Raw genomic sequence first — 20,664 nt, 5'->3', positions numbered from 1 at the left:
ACTGGATCCTCTAGAGGTTATTATGCCTGTGTGACCATCTGAGAAGCAAATTCATCCCCCCCCATGCACACTTACCATCTCGAAGTGCTCACTGATGGCAGACAAAGACATCCAATTTCACAGAAGCACTCTGGTTAGAAAAGACCTCTAAGATAACCAAGTCCGACGAGGTTTCAGTCCTCAGTAGCTGACACAATGCTGCCTGCCACACTCCATGCCCTGCAGCAGGACAGGGATGGAAGTGGCAATAGGGGTGCATGGCTGCCCTAAATCATAAAGTTCCCCCTAGAGCCCCTAGGATTGGAACTTTGTTTTAAACTTACTAAAAGGCAAGTGTAAGCTGAGCTGTTTCCTCAGACAGCCTACTTTATGCTCTTTGCCCACCTCCATGTGCTGCACAGGCAGCTGCCAAGCAGCGTGGCTGCCAGCTCAGGTGCAAAAACATGCACCGTGTTTCACCTTAATGCTGACATCTCTTGTCTAACAAACACCTACAGAAAAACCCTCTTTAACCATTCTTCCTGCAGTGGTAGGCTGTCTTGTGACGACTGCCCTTAGGTTACAGAAGTACAGCTACTAAGACTAAGAGAATATTACAGGTATGTGCTGGGCTTGTACTGGAGTATTATGTTAGTTCCATAGCACCTCCTCTCATGGTTCTTGGAAGTGTGTGTACAATTTAGCAGAAGCATTATGATGTAATTTAATTCAAGTGTTTCTGTGTTTTAAGCATTGACATATAATTAAATTATTTACATGAAATCTAGTGTGATTGTCTTTTTTCCCTCCCCCAACATTTGCATTTCCCAACAGAAAATTGCTGGAGTTGGTACTGCCCTCAGTACCTGCTGGCAATCTATATGCATTGAACTCCCCATCTCCATTCAAGACTGAAGCAGGTGTGAAAAACCTGGCAGGACAGGCTCTGTGGGGGTCAAGGTTTAATACTCCACAGCATGGAAACTCTTCAGGAAGGCTTGGTGGAGAAGACAAGATGGGAGCTTCCAGCCTAGCAGATACCAGGCAACCAGAGCACAGAAAGACAAATTCCAACTTGCCTGCTTGCCATGTTATCCTTTAAGCAGCTGAATTCCTACACAAAACAGGCGTTTGTCAGCTTTCCTGCAGCTCTCTCCAGGTAGCCTGCCCCCACTGAGGTGAACATTGTGGGCAACAGTATCAGCAGCTCCATGGTGATATCATTGGTGTATTCCAGATTTGCTTCTGCCTCATCTTCTGGCCCACAGACTCAGAATTTAGGACTAGTTAGTAAGAGATGTCAGATTAACTGAAGAGACTATGCACAGAAACAGAATTAATTGTATGAAAAGCTAAATAGTTGTATGGCACTTAGAACAATATGGAGCATAAACAGGCTCAGCTGTGGAGACTTCTGCAGGTACACAGGAAGCAGAACTGGCTTAGTTTCCACTCAAGCCGGTGACATGGCACTATAAGACACAGAATAGAATGGAGTTTGTGTTTGAAGACCTCTGTTTTCCTTTCTGTGCAATTCCTCATGCTCATTATTCCTTGTTTTCGCATTGATCTCTGGGTGCTTTACTGTCCCCAGAACTCCATTTCAGATAAGGAAAAACTCATCTGATGATACACATGTGTGCTGAGGACATTGCATGGGAGGAGGCAAAGCAGAAGCTTGCTATATTTTATACCTTTATTACAAAAACTCCAAGGCTAATTTTCAAATTGCCACCAGTCTTCATGCCTTCACCAAAACCATTTCTGACAATCTTCCAAACATTGCTAGGTAACAAAGCTCTGTCATATTTTGATCCTACTGTAATGACCTGTTTTTAACCGAGTCAACCTAAACCAGTCTGAGCTTAAAAACACTTGAAATATATTTGCTTAAAGGTAGGATTTGGCTATAAAAGACAGCTAACTGTACAGCAAGTAAAAAGTATTTATCATTTCAAAACAAGAATATCCAGGCAATCCAGCACAAGGTCTTAGCTCTGAAGATACCTATTAACGGGAGGGCAGAATTCCAGTTGTTGATTTTCATTCCAAGTCTCTGCATGAACATGGAAGCTGAAGCTAGGGACTGGTGTTTCAACTACACTCAGAATAGTTCATAATAGTGTGGAATTCTGTTTGTTCTCCTTGAGCACTTACATTTTTGTGGAGACCTGTTCTACTTCCCAAGGGTATTAAGAGGTAGCAAAGACTAAATTCTCCTTTACCCTAAAGAATACTTCGTGTGCATGTGCCAGAGGAATACTGCTGACCTAAAGCAAGTGGGTTTACTATCTGGCTGAGGCAGTTTCCATCCGTACTCCATGCCACCAGCTGAGAAAGGTCTGAATGATGTCCTAAGAAAAGCTTAAGTCTCACACTGCTGCAGTCCCTAATCCATTCAGAAGCAGCTGAAGTTGCAGTTTTACCTTGGGACAACTGTCACTCTCAGGTATAGGGCTTCATTAAATAGGCAGAACAGCCTAGCAAGCAGAATACTAAACCTGCCAGTTCACCTGAAAATCAGGTAAAGTGGTTGGTAAAATATCTTGGTCTGCCACTCAAGTAGCCTTTGAATGCCGACATGAACTGCGGTTGAACTTGTGCATCCACTGACAGGAAGCAGCTCCCTAACCTGAATTCAGAGGAACACCAATTAGATCTGCTCATGTAACCAGCAGCAGTTACAGAGGTGTGCATGCTGTCCCACCTGGATTTATCTACACAGCAGGAGAAGGGGTCAAACCCTTCCCATACCAGGCAGCATGCCTTATCCTACAGCATAAGATTTAGGTCAGTCCCTGTGATCTAATCCACATAATCCTCAATTCCTCTGCTATATGGTGGAGGACACACAAAGGTTATCTGTGATGCAGCTTTCTGCTGAGACCACCAAACTCCATACACAAGAAACTACTGTTAAGGCAAACCAGAAAGCACCCAGAATTAACAGGATCAGGACTGTCATCACTACTACCCTGGGTGAACTGGACAAAATGACCTAGATAAAAACAACCTCCTTTTCCACCCCACCCCCATTATCTCTCTCCAATCAGCCTTTCCGCTTAATTTTGCGTACATTTTCTTGTGTTAAATAAATACCTGCTAAGGAAACAGACCTCTGATGAAAGGATGATAGATGAGCTCAATATATACTGCCATTTCTTGGGTTTCTGCTATGCACTGCCATAAATTCAAAGCTTATTATGTTCTGTTGAAATATTTAACACTGTAAAGCTAGCTAATTTTACATCTTGTCAAAGATAATCAAAATGCCCACTTTGTCCCTTTAGTAGGCAGATAGAGCATCCACAAGACACTCTGGGATTTCACTGTTTGCAATTGGATATTGGAAATGCCCTCAATTCCACAGAATTCAGCAAGATAGGCTCTGACACCAGCAGCACAAATCTGCATAGAACACTAGACAGCAGCGATCTCAGACCACCTGGCTACTGCTGTCTCCCAAAGCTAAGCTGTATGAGCAAGCTTTTATTTGCATAGCTACAACACTAGAGGACCCCCCACACACACATTATGGTCTGAAGACATAACTAAGAGTTGAATCCCGAGGCTCTGCAGGGAAGCAACCTTTGTGTAACTGGTTCTTTACAGACACTCCTTTGAAGTAATGGCTGTGACTAAGCTTGTAAACACTGTGCAGCATTACTATCAAATTCAGGGGGAGTGCCACCAGGCCAAAAGCTAGTTACAAGAGATGGCCCTGAGCTGATAATGTTGGGATAAAAATTTCAGCATCAACTCCCAAAACATCAGGGTGTGAACTTTTCTCTAATGCATCCAAGCTACTGACTACTGGAGCAACAGTGTTTGGTAAGAGCTGGAAGTGCCATGAAGGCTTTTCTTTCTGAGGTAATAAATGACAGACTCAAAGACTCTTAGATGCAATCCCTATCAGCATCTGCGCAAAACTGAACTCTTGGGACTGCTCCATCAATCTGCCAGAGGTGGTATGAAATACAAGTTCAGCAATTAGCTGTGTAAAGAAGTTCTCTACTGTGTCTGTATTACTAAGTCAGTAAACTGTTGCTGTCCAAGGCAGGGCAAGGCACCATGTTATTCAAGTATCTTTAAGAAATATTAATATCCTCACAAAGGATACACTACAAACTGTGAGAGGCATCTCTCTGACAAGGCATTTGCTATTTCTTCCCTTAAGTCCCTGTTTGGATGTTTGGGGTGAATCAGCAGACAAGGACAGAAAGCTTGGCCAAAATTATCACAAAGTAAGAATTTTAAAATATGACATTAAAAAATCTTGCTTGCTTTCCAGTCCTCTGGCTTCAGCAAGACATGAACAGGTGGCATACTACTGAGCTGTGGCAGGGATGTTACTTGGATTTCTCCTACGACCAGTAGTTTTGCCAGGCCTGGAACTGTCTTTTCCAATGATGCCTAAAGGGAAAGATCATGGGAGAGAGAAGGTTAGAGCTCTGGGTCCAGGAGCCTGGCTCCCCAAATACCCCATTACAGAACCAGTGCAAGGTTAAAAGGTGGCAGGGATCCCTTCCCAAACAGCCAAAGGTCTTCAAAACAACATTCCCATTGCTCTTGGACCAGCTCCAGGCTAAAGCCTGACACAAAAGGCTTCCCTGGCAGCAGGCCTCTGCATGAGACTGTTGAGAGCCCAGAATTGTGGTCTGTGTGTCAGTTTCTGGCTTCTGCAATACAAAGACACATGGTCAACCTCTGCTGTGAGCAGTTGAATGTATTTCCAACTGCCACCCTGGATCCTCGTGAGACACAAAGTACCAGAAGTGCTTTAAACCAGTGTCATAAATATCAGGAAAGTAGATTCACAGAAGGCCTGAAAATTGTCTCAGAGTAGAGGGATGTGTTTCTGGCTACACCAGACTGCTCTAATCCATGCCTAACCCCTTGGATTCAGGACAGCTGAAGTGACCACTAGGGCAGCAGAGGGAACCAAGTGAGCAAGACAGAGGAGTCTGCAGCTGCTCCATCTTTCAATGTATTGAGAGCACAGAGAAGGAAAATAAAATGAGCAATATCCCAAGGCTATTTCTAGCTTTAGATTTGGTCTTGGAAATTTTGCCATAAAGCAAACTCTTTCCCTCTCACACCTCCACTCCCTTAGCTAAGCAAGGTCATCAAAACAAACAGGCTGCTTTTGTGGCTTTTAAATCAGTTTCATCGATCATTCAGTAGTGATATCCATAGAAGAGAAGACAAATGCTTTTTGGCCCAAACAAACACAAAACTTTAACTAATGAGTTGTTATTGGCAGTACCTGCAGGTAGCAACACAATAAAGCCTGAACCATTAACAACCCCCTGCCTGCTCCTACATAACCTAGAGTCATCTGTAACCAGTGCCTTGGGAAAACTAGGGCTGGATACCCAGCTATGGAGGCTGTGGAAAAATATCAGTTAGCTTTAAAGCAACTCTTCACACTGTGTCCAGTTTGCAAGTCTTGCACATCTCTAGTTTGGCTCTTCCTATTTCTTGGTCCTCCCCATGACAAACTGAGTCAGTCATTGCTTATTTCAGCAACTGTCCATTAGCAGACATTGCAGCCCAGGGCAGATCTTTCTCACTCACAGCAACACAGCCTACAACCTGCAGGATGAGCAAGCACATGTATCCTCCCATGCCTCCCCTCTAGCACAGCAGTTCAAAAATCCTCACCTGAAAGGAAAAGGCAAACCAATGAACCCCACTATGACCAAAGCCTCTGGCTGTACCTAGAGCAGATTACGGGGTTGCAGACTCCTCCTAACAAATCTCAGAACAGTAGCCTCCTGCATGAGTAGCAAAAGGAGCTTGCAGGTGTATAATGTGAGTTACTCATAAAATGGGTTCACCCAAAAAAACACTGGCCTGAAAGCTGCTACAAGCTGCACCTCATGTGCAAACAAGCCACAGGATCTGTAGTTTCCAGTAAATCTGAACAGCAAGTCTCTTCTTTCCCTTCTTATTCAGGAGTTTCTAAGGTAGGATCTCTACTCAAGCTCCTGAGTCAGTAACAACTGTTAGGAAATTTTCCAGAAGCCTGCCAGGTTTCATACTGTGCATGCTTATCCCCACTGATTCTCAGCTGTCTGTTTGTTCATTCTTTAATTTTTTTTTTTTATTACAGAAGCACTGGTGCCAAGCATGCAGACACAGAGTGGTTTGCGCTGCAGTACCATGTGCTGTGCTGCCGTCTCCCACTGACCGCAGCATCTGCTTATCCTGTCACATCTGGCTTTACCTCATTGCAACAGGAGGGAAACATTCCTCATGTCACTGTCCTCGGTCCCACTTAAACTGAAAGGAAGAGGAAAGTACCCACATTGGCTGTGGTTTGGGGCGATGCTTCAGAGCACTACAGAAAGGCAGTGACTGGGCCGGAGGTGAGCTCATCATCTGTCAGCCTGTGGCTCTGCTGATGCCATCACACGACTTGGTGGCAGGAAGAGATATGGGAGCAGGAGCCTGAGAGGAAACTGAATTGAGCAGCTGAGGTTAGCTACTCTGGTGTTTTATCATGTGGCATTTCCAGGGACTGAGAACCTGAGGCTGGGTTCAGTTGCCCAGCACCACTTGGCTTGCCTTGCACGCCATGCTCAACAGCACTAACGGTAATGGGGAGAGGGAGCAGCTGTGCTGACCACACCTCAAAACAAGGCAACATCTGCCCCTCCTGGGCTGCTGCCCCCCTGTCCCTCCCACTGAAGGGAAAACATTTAAAGAAGAGCTTCCAGCAGTGCTTGCTGATGGCAGGACTCAGCTGCACAAGTTTTCCTGGCATCTGCCTCAGAACAGGCCCCGCATGGAAAAGGCTGGATGTGGATTTGCACTTTTCCAGAGCTGCACTGAGGCTGGGGCTCACATTGCTGGGTGGTGCATCTGTAAGTTCCTACAACAGTTACCTGACATCTTAGCTCAGAGAAGCTTAGATAACTTTACATCTGTGTACAGAAACTTGTCAGTGTCATCATTCTCTGTGCTGTGAGGCACTGGCATCTCTGCTGGTGTGCCAGATGCCAACAGAGCCCTGCCTTACAGTACAGGCCAGGAAGGAGAGAGCAAGACTATCCTGAAGATACTCTAGAACACTGGGATGTCCCAAATGCCAAAGGACCTTCAATTTTTATGTTGTTGTTTCCCCCCCCACCAAGTAAGATGAGATATTCATGATAGGCTATTTTCACTTTCTACATGACAGCCAGATCATAGCATTCACCAGAACCTCAGACACATGACTTCTTGGAAAGACAAAGACACAGATTCTCTTCCTATCCCTCTTTTCTGCCCTCACTTCTGCTAAGTAGTCACAACCAAATTAGATGGAAGGAATGTGCTACCCCCCTGTTGTAATGTGCCTGGAAGCCTTCCAAATTCTCCTGTCTGTAGGATTTACCGGAACGATTGCAGCCAGTGCTAAAGCTTTGGGGATACATGCATGGTTTGCCAGGAGCATGGCTGCACAGTTTAGTTTAATGTAATTACAATTATCTAATTTCAAACCTTGTGTGGCCGGCACTGAGTTCAAATTCAAGTCACTGCTTCCCTGAGGATTTTCTTCCTGAGACGCTCCTTCTTGGACCACTGGTTGAGGCTATGAAGAAAAACAGCAAAAAACCCCAAAATCACTTGCGTAAAATCAGGTATCAAGAGACAAAATTGCAAATTCAAAGTAGATGGAACAGAAAAGGCCTTTGATCACTGTTGTATTTAAATAAGACTGCAGCCCTGAAAGGATGCCCATTTGGCACCACTTCCTATATCCACCCATAGGCAATAGAAAGCACCAGTGCAAGTGGTGTCCACATGCATTCAGAAGCATCTCTGAATGGTTTTCAAAATCTATAAGAAGCCACCATATTACCAGTCCTATGAGACACATGGCCTCACTTTAGAGAAGCTTCCACTACACAGCTGTGGAGAAACTTTTCATCCTTGAGAACATTTTCTGCATTTCAGGATAATTTCCTGTCCAGAACAACTAAACATTTTGTCCATCAAAAATTAAAAACTAAATGGCTGTTGTTTTTCTTCTGCTTTGGTTTTGTCCTTCCCACCCCCAAATCCCTCAGCTGTTAAATTAATTTTAAACTGAAACATCAGAATGCTTCACTAACCAAAGTTAGAATGACACATTTTGAAACATTCAAAAGAAAACTAATGAAAAAGGAGCCAGTGTACAAAAAGTATTAAATTCAGTTATAAATTATTATACAGCTCATTGTCTGAGTTATTGTTAGAACACCCTAATTTACAGCTCTGGCACACAACTCAATTTAACCATAAAACCCCAAGCCTAACCCTAGAACTGCAGCTACTACGATCTCTTACAGAAGAGAATGACTGAAAGAGTCCTTTCTGACCTCATTTGCAGCCTTTTATGGATGAGATGGCAATAAATTACTTGTGGTATACTACAGGTATTTATAGACTGCTCAAATCCTTGAGTGCCCTCATCCAGTGAGGCCTGTTTTGAACTAAAGGTTCTCCAGTAGGCCCTTCCACCCAAATTAGTGAAAAATAAAAGAAGTGTAGGTACACAGACAGCTGAGGGATCCCAGACACTCAACACCATAAATAGATGCTGGAAGCTATCAGGATGCTCCAAACTGTTCTTTTGCTGCTTCTGTGTGGCATGACGGTCTCAAAGAAGAATTAAGTGCCAAGTGAGTTTATACAGAAGTTTAATTAGATTATCATTACAGGAAACCAAGAATTTTCATGGAAATGTAATTAATTTTATTAATTGCAAAAACAAAAAAAAAGGAGAAAATGAGAGAGAAAAACTATTCCTGCTAGTGTTATTTCAGATGTCAGCTTTTGACATCACACATATGGGTGTCTGTGCCCCATGAGATGTTGGGGAATGTTCTCAGCACTGCCTGGTTGCCCGCATTGCCTTCTCCACTGCAGGAGTCTGTCCCCAGGGAGGACAAGAGAGTCTCTCTGAAGCCATGTCAAGCACACAAAATAGCAGGTCTGAAGCCATCTCCTCTATCACTATTCCTGTCAGTTTAACCACACAACAGCCCTACCAGCAGGTGTTTTATAAACTGTTCCTTGCTCTGAACCCTCTCAGACTTATCACACATGGGATCCTCAGCTTTATATAATATCTACTTCACATTTTTTGGCCTTGGTGAACCCTACAGTAACAGTTTCACAGCCAAGGCTTCTCTGCCCCAGTTCAGCAACAGCAGAAGCTGAGACTGAATCTATTCCTCCCACAGAGTTTCATTGCCTGCTCTTTCCCTCACTGGGCTGGAAGCAGAAAGGCACTGGAGCACTTCTGAGGGATAAACTTCCCTATTCCAGATTAAGCAAAGCATGCAGAAATTAGTGCCAGCTCCTCTGGAGTCCTTTGGCCTCTTCATTTGCATTATACCCACTGTAGTTAATGGCTGCACATACAGGAATCCACTTGTACCACTGTCCAAGACAAGATGGTAGATCAGGCCTCCTCTCCCCACTCTTCTCAATTTATCTGCCTCCCTTCATGCATATGGTCAGGTCATATTGCCCCTTCTCAAACTTAGTAATACCCAGACTATTTGGAAGCTACTTGCAAAGCTCTGCCGCCTTTTGCTGCTCCCAAGGAAGGATTGTCACAGCACTCTGATGGCCTGCTAGCCCTCATGCAGCCATCTGGGTGCCAGTCCCTTTTTCCTGATGAGAGCATGCCATGTCACATTTCTCTGTTCCCATTAGCACTTTTTTAGCACAAACACTCTGGGTTGCAACTTCAGAGTAACTTCTAACAGCTTTTCAGCTCCCTGAAACTTCCATCTGTTTGCCTCCAGGGTCTGTCTGGATCTCTGTGGCAAAGCAATTTGTAATTTACTGGAGTACAACCAGTCTCAACTACATCTGAGGAGAGCACGACCAGCACCCAGCCCTTCCATGAAGGGGTGAGAAACCCTCTCATCCAGAACAGACTCTGAGCAAGGAGAGTCCTGCAGTCCCAGTCCTCTAGGAAACACCTGGACTATTTCTCACTTTAAAAAAATAAAGTTATCTTTGATCCATTTTACCTGGGGTATCAGGGGTATGTTTTCTGGCTATACAGGTCCCTCTATATCCCCAGCCCTAGCACAGGCTGACTCTGTGTGTCACACTTAACTGTATTACCCTGGAGTTCCCAGTCCAGCTCAGCAAACTCAGCTCTGTACTTTATCACCAGATATCTACATCTCCCTTCTCAGTCCCTTTAGTCCTGGACTTCTGCATAAACAGGACTGTGCTCCTCATCTGGCCAAGGGAGCAATCTATGTATCTATCTGGATGATCGTTTGAGGTCATTTCCAACCCCTAACATTCTGTGATTCTGTGACCTCTAGAAATCTAGTCCAGCCCCCAAACGCACCTGGAACTTTTCATAACAACCTATCACTACTGAAAGGGAGAACGCTCTCCTTTATTTGTGTCCTTCTAGGTCTTCCTGCTTCTGAGATTTATAAGCCCATGAATGACACCAGCAGAACACACTGGGTAAGTAATTTTGGTCTCTAAGACAAAGCCATCTCTGCCTCCAATGTTTGTCCAGAGAGCTTGAGGATATCAAGTGCTGGTTGCTTTAAGCACTGGTAACACACTGTGTGTAAGAAAGGCTGTTACATTGGAATAACACACTGTAAAGGGGCTTAGGAAAAGTAATGGACTATTAAGCAGATGAAACATGCTGAGCTAGGCTGTGACTGGATTCTAAAGAAGCAACAGCAATTGGAGAGTTTTATGGGGTAGATCTCTTGTCTGGGAGATTCAGTTCTGCACTGTGTTTGCAAACAGTTTACCTCCACCACTATGCAAGAAATATTTGTGTGCCAAGGTGACTGTCACATCAGAAAATTCTTCTAATCTCTCCCACATCCTAGCACTGGCTCCCTGGCCAGGATTTGCTTCCAGGCCTCCTATGTGGCCCTCTTGGACTGTTCTGTCCCTCTATTTCTGCTGGATCTCATAGTGTCTCTTGCCATCCTACGCACTCTTTTGGCACCACAACTGTTGGACAAACATGTGGATCCCCGCAGCAGGTACACAGCCAAGGTTTAGTCTAGAACTTTGTGGTTAGCAGATACACAACAATAATTCATTGTGATTGTCATGTGGTTTTGTTGATTTTTTTTTAAATTAACTCTTAATGGTAGATAGCATACCATTAATTATCCACAGGACTGAACAGCCTTATTAAAAGCTTTCTTCTCTTTATGTTCTATCTTTATCTACTGGTTCTTACTAATCTTTCGTTTGCTGCATAAAAGAGCCTCCTGCTGGCAGAATTCAAAGTTTTGTTATTCACCAGATTTCTGCTTAATTTTGCTTCTGCTTTTGAGGCAAACTGACATGCTAAGCAATCGCTTCAGTCTTTCAGGAGTCCTAGGAAGATAAATCCTCTGCTCAAGAAAGTATGGAACATCTGGTCTGGCATTCCTAGTTTCTCTAAGTACCGTAGAAGACTAATATACCTTGAATTATGCAGAGCAGCTCTCCCAGGCTCAGAATTCTTCAAGAGCTGAAACTGAGGGGTGGCTGGTAAAGCAGTCAGAACTCTCTTAACATGTTAGATTTCCAGGCCTCTTTGAGAGACAAAGAGCCTGAGAAGAGCAAATGGAACTAAAAATCCTCCAGAATCTGTGACTGGGCCAGAGGAAAAGGACTAACGCTGGTACTCACCCATTTGCGGGGCCTCCCTCTTGGCCTTTTCCCAGCAGAAGGTTCTACCTTTATAAAAAACAAAGCAGAAAAAAGTTTTCAACTCTTACATTTGCTGGGCAGTGTGACATACGCCAAACCTGACTAAAGTAACCTCTGTATAAAGTTCTTGTGAGACAAATGGCAGATAAGGAGAAGGCTGGGGCTAGAAGACAGTTGAGGAGTAAACATCTGCTGAACTATGCTGGCTGTGATTTGGCAATGATGGAAAAAAAACACTAGAAAGAAGCTGCTGAAGAAGCAGTAGTGCACAGGAAGGCTAGGAGGTGAGTGAGGACTAAACCCACAATAACTGATTTGTCCAACAGTGGCAATTCATCTCAGCTTTAGTTAGGGGCAACTTTCACTGTTTATCTTTAAGCTAAGAGAACCCTCCCTGCAGCAATGCTTTGAGAAGGGCCAGCCAGCTCTTGCCTGTAAAAGAAAATAAACCATTTACTCTTACTGTTTGTCCAGATATGGCAGTCACTTTCTTGCTTCCTTTCGGCCTTCCTCGTGGTTTCTTCTCTGGTGGTGGTCCCACAGCCGCCTCCTAGGATAACAGGAGAAAAATCGTTTAAGCATGACAATCTCTGGAGCAACTTGGAAATTCTCATTGTAATGTGCCTTAAACTGTATTGCACCAGTAATAGCACCCAGACCAATAAGTACCTGGTTGTTTGCTTTTCCATCTGTGAAGTGCATAAGAAGATGGCCAGCAATAACCCTACACTTTTGCTTTTGGGGCTGGAGAAGTGAATATGTTCCAAGACTCTGGCCATAGTGCGCAGAACAGGGAGAGAAAAGTCCTTGGTCTTCTCTGCTTTATCTAATCACTGGTGCAGAAACAGAGCGTGATGACACCTGAAAGTCTCCAGACTACAACTGAGATCTGCTAGCTCCCATCATGCTATTTCCTGGCCTGTACAGTCATGGCCTTCCATGTTAGACACACCTCTGAGGCCAGTGGCGGAGATGCCCCAGGTTGCACATATTGCTGCTTTTCTGAAGAGCAGCAACATTTACCACAGAAGACCTCAGCTTCTGTTGTTCTTTGTTAGTGAGCTGCTTCCCAGGGCTGCCTGCAAATCCCATCAGGCTAAAGCCACAGCATTTTCAGGCTGCCTCTTAGGATGCTATGCTCTCACCTCTGGCTGCTTCTTTGGTCTTCCCCTCTTCCTCTTTGAGCCCTCAGGCAGTGTCAGCGAGCTGGGGTTCACTGGCCTTTCATTGCTCATGATGGCACTTCCCACACCTTCCAGATGACAATCCAGCAGGTTGTTCTTCTATGGACTGGGAAAGAAAACTTGTCTACTCTTTCCTTCTATATCTTGTTACAGATTCTCTTCTACCTGTGAGGCTGAAACAGTGAGAGGATCAGGCATGACAGCTCACTGTTGTTTTTAATCAGCTAGAAAAGTCTGAGACACAGCAGATATTTAAAAGCATAACCCTGCTTTACAGATATTATTGAACCATTCTTTTACATGGCTCATTCTTCAGCTTTCTGAGGCTTTGGACCAAAGAACCTGATTGCTTCAGGTGTCAGAGCATGTGGTGCCTGCATCTACCTGTTCCCTCTTTGGCTCTCTGAGCATCCCTCTTTGTAGGCTTCCTTTGCCTGAGGAAGAAGTAGGTGGGAGAAAGTAGCAGCAATGATTTATAAATGCCCTGCTCAAGGATAAATCTTCATTTGAAATTCCTTTCTCATCAGATGCCAAAGCTAAACCTGATCCCCAAATCCACAGCAAGCACAAGCTTTATATCAGGATGCCTAAGAGCAGGTATCAAGGTATAAACTCTTTCGGAGGTAAGTTTAGCTCTGGAGCTGCACCTAGAGCATTTTTTCCTAATCACTGACTGAACAGGTACTGTCTGGGGAGATGACCTGACCCCATTCCAGAGTGCCTGGCCTCTGGTCTTATACATGGCTCACTGTTTCCTACAGGACAAAAGAAGTCATCCAGACCTGTATTTCAGTATACTGAACACTGTGTTTGCCTACTCCAAGTTTTGCATCAATGGGCTTGCCAGCCAGCCTCCTCGCTGTCCCCAAACAATACATAGTGCCTGCTGTGGTTGAAAAGAGCCCTGATCTGACTAGTTTGCTCCAAGAAATAACCAAGATCATGAGCTGTTGAGGGTACATAGGAAACCAATGGCTTTCCCGTGCTTCTGCTTGAGGTTTCTCCTCTGGCCTTGTCTGCTAGAGAAGGTGGCAGTCTGACTGAGCCCTTACACCCTCAAATCCTGAAGCAGGAAGAGAAGGGAAGAGACCTTGACCGGCTGGCACCTGAATCCCAAGCACGTTAAGAGAGACGAGGGTCATTGGTCTTTCTTGTGTGAAGCAAATTCTAGCCAAGGATTTGACTTCACCTCTCAGTTTGATGAGCTGCTTGGAAAAGGCACTTGCAACCTCCCAAACCTTATCTCTTGTTTCCTTCTTGCACAGCAGGGAGAGCTCAGGAAGCTGACAGGGGCTGAAGGAACTAGGCCTGGCTGGACAGAGACCAGCAATACTGGTTGAATCCTCTCCTCAATAGTTCTTACCACAAAATAAATAGCTAATAACAGTGCAGTTGGGAAGGCAACATCATTGCTCACAGAGGCAAGCAGGAGCATACAGATGAACAAAGGATTTTTGCCTTCTGTGCAAAGCCACCACCACCTTCTCATCTAGATGTTGCAGGGCTGATCTGTCTTACCCGGAGAAGCCCTTCTATTTCCACCTGAGAAATGTTTGTGTTTTTTTTTTTTTTTTTTTGCAGCTCTTTGCTCTACCAGATTTGCTTCTCCTTTCTCACTTGAAGGGAAAGGTAACAGCAGCATGCTTAAACAGCTCTTTGTTCTACCAGTCTTGAGTGCTACTGGGTCCCCCAAGTCCCTCCAGCAGGCTCTACCTGAGGCAGTAAAGGCAGCATGAAAGTAAGAGCACAGCTTCACCACATGAGCATGTGACTATTTTCTTTAAAATAATGCTGGAGGACAGAAGCTGGGAACAGTTCCAGTTCATACATGAGCAACCCTACCCAGTGAACTCCTGGTTATCCCCTTGTGCATGCTGTTGGGACACAGCTCACAGGGGCTGCTGTACACTCAGCTTTTCGATCAAAACCTCTGATCAGAGGACAATGGAAAGGCCATAGCTCAGGTCTCTGAGTTCAGGCTGCACCTGGAGAGAAGACAGTAAGGAAAAGCAGTTTCTCTGTACCTACAAGCTACACACAGTTGCCACTAAGTCCCTGAGAGAGAAGAATGAAACACTCATACAGTCTGTTTCAGATAAGAGCTGTGCTTTATAGAGTGTTACCAGTTTCATCAGATGTTTATGTTCCAAAAAGAAGAGGTCCTTAACTAAAAGTGACAATAAACATTCTGCCCACTGGTCCAGCTACTATTTCTCATGTCTGCATTTACTGGCCAAAATTTGGGCTCAAATGGCCTTGTGCTGGTTTTGGCATTTGGGGCTGGCTGAAACAGAAGAGTCACTAAGGTGCTTCTAAGCAAAGAGGTGCCAAAGTCAGGCCTAAACCAGCCCTGCTCATGCTGCACGCATCTGCTGCTGCAAGGGTGGCTTCAAGCTTCCTATCCTGAGCCTCCCCTCAGCTGCCCATGGAAAGAGAACTGACATCACTTTAGGAATGGACAAGTGTGAAAGTGCTGTCCTAGACAGGGCCTTGAGAAGAGATTAAGATTGCTCTGACAACACAGCTTCTACTTATGGATCACAGTAAAGCGGAGGCTCTGGTTCAGTATCTCCTGGAATTTTAGGTCCTAATGCTAATATCTGGAAAAGAGTTCCAGAAGAAACAACCACATCCTTAAAAAAAAAAAAAACCAAAAAACATAAGTGCATATTTCCCATTTAATCCACAGTGATGTCAAAGCATGAGGAATAGGATGATGTGGTGTTGTAGGTATTGTCAAAGCTAACAACAGATCTAGTTCTATCTGAGGGAGGCTGTGCTGTGATAGGGGCACCTTATCTGCTTGGCCACCTCAGGCTGGATATGCAGAATCTGAAAATGTCACTGGCAGATGGAGCAAGAAGAGTTCCAGCCTTGACTCCTGATTCTAATCATGTATACACAGTCATGACAGACACTGAAGCCATTGCTCTTATTGCCACAGCCTTTCTCACAAGTTCACTGTAACCACACCCCATATTAATCCAAATGTCACATGCCATTATTCAAGTGTGAGCAGCTGCAGTGTACAGAATTCATCTTTCCCCAGATGCAAAGAAAGTCACTTCCTGAACAACGATTTTTTTCTACATCTTGCAAGACTGACACACTTCACAATGTCTTTCATGTATCTGGCAGGCTTTCTACAGCCAGGAGATAGCAGTGTCTTTGTACATCTCTCTTCCACCCTCCCATCACCCACCAAAGGCACATGCTTGAAGCCTGGTGTGAAAAGAAACAAAACACAAACGAAGTTACACAAACATCAGTCCTCAGGGCTTTTGTGAGCTTCATGTGACTCAATGTAAGATGCATACAAACCAAGAGCACCAACTGCAATTCCACTTCCAATTTCTCAAAAACAGCTTTCCATTTATGTATATGAACCTCCAAACCAATACTGACTCCCATTATATACTGAAAAAAATCGAGTATTCCAGAGTCTCTGCACTCCCTGCTGGGAGCAAATGCAGCAGAGCTGAACTCCTGTACACTGTTCACAAGAGCACATGATCTAAAAACTCCATCCAAATGCTTGTGGGCTGTAGACCACGCCATGGCAGCCATATGCACAGCTTTGCAAACGATGCAAATATATGAAAACACAAATTTGACAGTATTCAGACCCTGGTGTCGCTGAGAGACAACTAAAAGCTCCTTGTGCCCCAAACACATTCCTAGGCATCTGACAGAGGACGCAGTTTAACATCTTGCACTGAACTAAAAAAACCAAAAAAAAACCCCAAAAAACAAAACCAACACACCTTAGACCTTTAGGTCCAGGAGTGTGTCCAGAGAATAGCAAGGAGGTGGGTGAAGGTGTTGGAGGGCATGCTGTATGAGGAATGGTTTAGGGAGCTGGGGTTGTTTATTCTGGAGAAAAAAAGGCTAAGGGGAGATCTTTCGCTCTCTACAGCTATCCAAAAGGAGATTGTAGTAAGGTGGTGTTGGTCTCTTCCCCCAAGTAACTAGTGAGAGGGTGAGAGGAAATGGGCTTAAGTTATGCCAGGGGACATTTAGAGTGGAGATTAAGAAAAAAAAATTATTTACCATAGGATTAGTGAGACGTTGGAACAGGCTGCCCAGGGAAGTGGAGTCACTATCCCTGGAGCTGTTTGAGAATCTTCAGGATATAGTTTAGTGGTCATGGTAGTGGGGTTATGGTTGGACTCGATCTTAAAGGTCTTTCCCAACCTTAATGATTCTATGATTTAGGTGCTAAGTAGTTTTTCTACCATAGCAAAAAGTTTTTCTACCATAGCAAATTATCAGAAAAAAAAAATCTGCTCCTTGGTGTAATGTAGTTGCAGTCTAACGCAGGGTATTGATTAGATTTCTTGAGGCACTTTTCCCGTTCTACAGACTACACAGAAAGCCTTGAGGATGAGCCTGTTGACTCAGGCAGGTAAACTGAACTGCAGAACCCCTGTTTGTTTCCTCAGGGAAGCTACATTTTAGGCTATGTCCCTGGGAGAAATACAATATGACAGAGGGATACTTGAGTACCCCCAAACTGCGTGCATGATTCACAGAGAACGCTGCCAGAAAATGATTGCCTAGCAGCAGTGCACACATACAAAAAATACAGAGCTCAAAGCATTTTTCAGACCATAATAGGAGTGTGATTATAAGAGACCCTTCATTACAGTTTTAACTCTGCTTCTGTCTCTATGATAACAGGAAAAAAAAAAATCCACCAAGCACAACTTCCACTTGGTAGCACGGTACCATTGTTCTACTGTCACATGTGACAAAATAAACCCAGGGTAACTTCACCAACATGAGCATGGTCACTCATCAGGCCCTCTAGTAAAAGAGAGGGAAAAATTTGGCCCAAAGCCCTGCATTCAGTGGAGGAAGATAAAAGACTTTGTTAGACAAGACATCTAAAGAAGGGGACTGAGGCAGCCTTTCACCTGATAGCTGTAGCCTTATCAGAAACTACTTTCACCTTCTGAGAAATCAGACGCTCACGGCTTTTTAGATTGTGCAGCAAATCAAGAAATACCACAGTTTGTCACAGATCCCCATGGACTGTTCTACCAGAAAAGCAGGCTAGTCAAGCACTGGAATATCTCCTTTGGGAAAAGGCAGTTATAGCAAGACTCTGAAAACTGCACCTTCTTTGCCAGGTCTTTCTGTGAAATGAGGAACTTGGGAGCTACTAAATCAAGCTTGTGGCAACAGCAGGTAACTGCCACAGTCTTGTAAATCACATCTATAAAACAACCTCTCCAGGTGATTTCCCTTACTACTTTGAGTGGCTAGGACTAAGCCTTCATTGGTCTCATGCTTACAAATATCTCCTTGTTACTTGCCTGTTGTTTGGTTTTTTTTCTTAATAAGCAATTTATAGCCATTTGTTCTTGCAGCACCAGAGTCCTCTAGCAGCCTCTCCCCCATTGTTAAACCCACTCTGCCAGATAGCCACATTCATCTGATCTGCCCCATCCTGCCAGCTGAACAAGCCAGCATGTTCCAGTTTCCCGGGTTGTCATTTATACCCTTTCCCATCTGAACTCAACATTTATGAATGTGATAAGATTCTTAATCTCAAAACTCTCTTCAATGAGGACAACTGGACTAACCTAACCTCTCACTTATCTGAGAAGCATGGGCTAAGTGCCATGGTTCAGTGGGAGAAATTCTAATCCCTGGATAACATTCAAAGCACAAGCTTCCAAACTAATTCGACTAATAAGCTATTGCACTATCCCCAGCATATCCCAACTGATGATACATTCAGTTCAGAAAAGAGCTACCATTTAAACTTACAGAGGTATAAATACATAAATGAAACACACAGGAACCATGTAGGCTTCCATGACTCACATCAGTGACAGGGACCAGCTCAAAGCCTGAACAGGAACTTCTGTAGCTCTACCTACAGTTATGTTTCTGACCTATAGAGTTCTCTGTGTAACTCTAATGAAAGGGCCTTCATGTGTTTCAGCTCCCCACCCACGAAAGAGAGCATAGTTCCCTGACTGCTGAGCTACGCTGGCGATGGGGCTGGAAGAGGCCATCCTCTCTGGGACTGCTCAGGTGGGTGCCATCAGCTGGGATAGGAGCTTGTGGACCCGTCTACTAGGAAACAGTGCCAGTAGCCTTTTCACATTACAGACATGCACAGCCACATAGGAAAAGGGTTGTTGACTACTGAATTTCAAGCAGTCATGTGGATATGAATGGCCTGTTTCCTGTATCACAGCTCCTGAGCACTCAACTCAGGACTCTTCAACACAAATTCAGTACTTCAAGAGCACTCTTGAATGAACCTACACTTGATGTACTGCCTGCCAACTTATTTCCCTGTGTCCATATATCTGAGACAGTTACCACTCTGAGAGATCTTGCCCATCCTAATCCATACCACAATTAATCACAGAAATACCACCATGGCTTTGGTGTAGTTAGCCTAAAATATTCCCTTCCTTCCTCACAAAAGCAAGGTCTTGCACTTGCCTGAGGTCTGAGGCAGGCCATGCAAGGAGTTCTTACTGTCCTGTTCAGTTCTGTATGCACAGGACTTTGCCTGAAGATTGCCACATACTTCTACAATGTCCTGTCTCTGCACCATGGTCTCCCAAGCCCTGCCAAGGCCCCATTCTTCTTATGGTCAGAACAGGCAAAGCACTGCAGCAGTTAACCATCCCAGGAAATGCTGGATACCAAGACCAGTGAGGAAGAGAGGTATGGAATCTGTTGCTGACTCTGACAAGTCATGTAATCTTTCAAGTGCTTCCTGTTTTCTGTAAGTTTATAGACTAACACTAGAAGTATTAACACTTGTCACTCTGGGGTGGTGGAAGTGAGAATTAAGTCATTCCTATTTGTAGAGTAACACTAAGAACCCACCACAGAAGAGAATAGAGCAAGGAATTATTATCAGCCTGCCCCATGTCACTGCATTTGAGAAGAAATACAGCCCAGGATTAGCCACATCCCAACTAAGCAGCCAAACACATCCTCATCCTCTTCCCCCAAGAAGCTGAAGGCTCATGGGAATAATTTCACCCAAGGCTGTAAAAGCTGAAGTCCCCTACCCAGGGCATTTGGCATAAGGTTGGGGTTCAGTGTAATGCTGAACTGCGCAGCAACTCACACACTTCCAGAAGAGAGCAGGTATGGGATACCATCTCTGATGAAACTCACATACCAAACTCAAGGCCAAGTCTTGAAGTCACTGTCTGAGGTCTCAGAAGTGCTTTCTAGCACATGTCCCAAAGGTTTCAAGCCAGACTAACAACACTCAATGCCTCTGTGGAGATTACAGGCTCCCTAGCAGTAAGAGCCCGTAAAAATTTTTCCTTAGAGAATTTGCTCAGAGACCCAAATGTTTGCTAAAAGACTCTTCCTTCTCTTAAAGTCTCCATCCATTTTTCCAAAAAGCAGGCACTGCAGAGTTAAATCAGCAGAGAAAAAAACCCAACAGTATTTACAGAGAAATAAAAGGATGAGAAGAAATCTGTGGTTACTAAAACAAATTTAGAAATCACAGCTATCTCTTATTTCAGATAGTATCAAGCCCCAGTCCTCTGCAGAATCAGTGCCTTGCTCAGCCCAGCCACTGCCATCTGCTAAGCGCTGTCCACTTGTGCAAAAAGCAGGAAATGGTATCCGTGTTTCCTAGTGAAGACAGGCACTCAACACCTGGCATGGGGACACTAGGCAGCAAGTTTTTTGTGCCTTAGCCTACTTCCACACAGCCTCTCTCAATTACCAAGATACAATTTATAAATCCCTGCTCACCAACAAACCCCAGAGCCTTGCAGGCTTGCTAACACAGTAGGAAAGGTACAAGGTTACCTGTTGAGATGCTGGG

This window comes from Indicator indicator, chromosome 15, assembly GCF_027791375.1.
Source record: "Indicator indicator isolate 239-I01 chromosome 15, UM_Iind_1.1, whole genome shotgun sequence".
In the NCBI taxonomy this organism is placed as follows: domain Eukaryota; kingdom Metazoa; phylum Chordata; class Aves; order Piciformes; family Indicatoridae; genus Indicator; species Indicator indicator.
Note: the sequence above shows the minus strand (reverse complement) of the source record.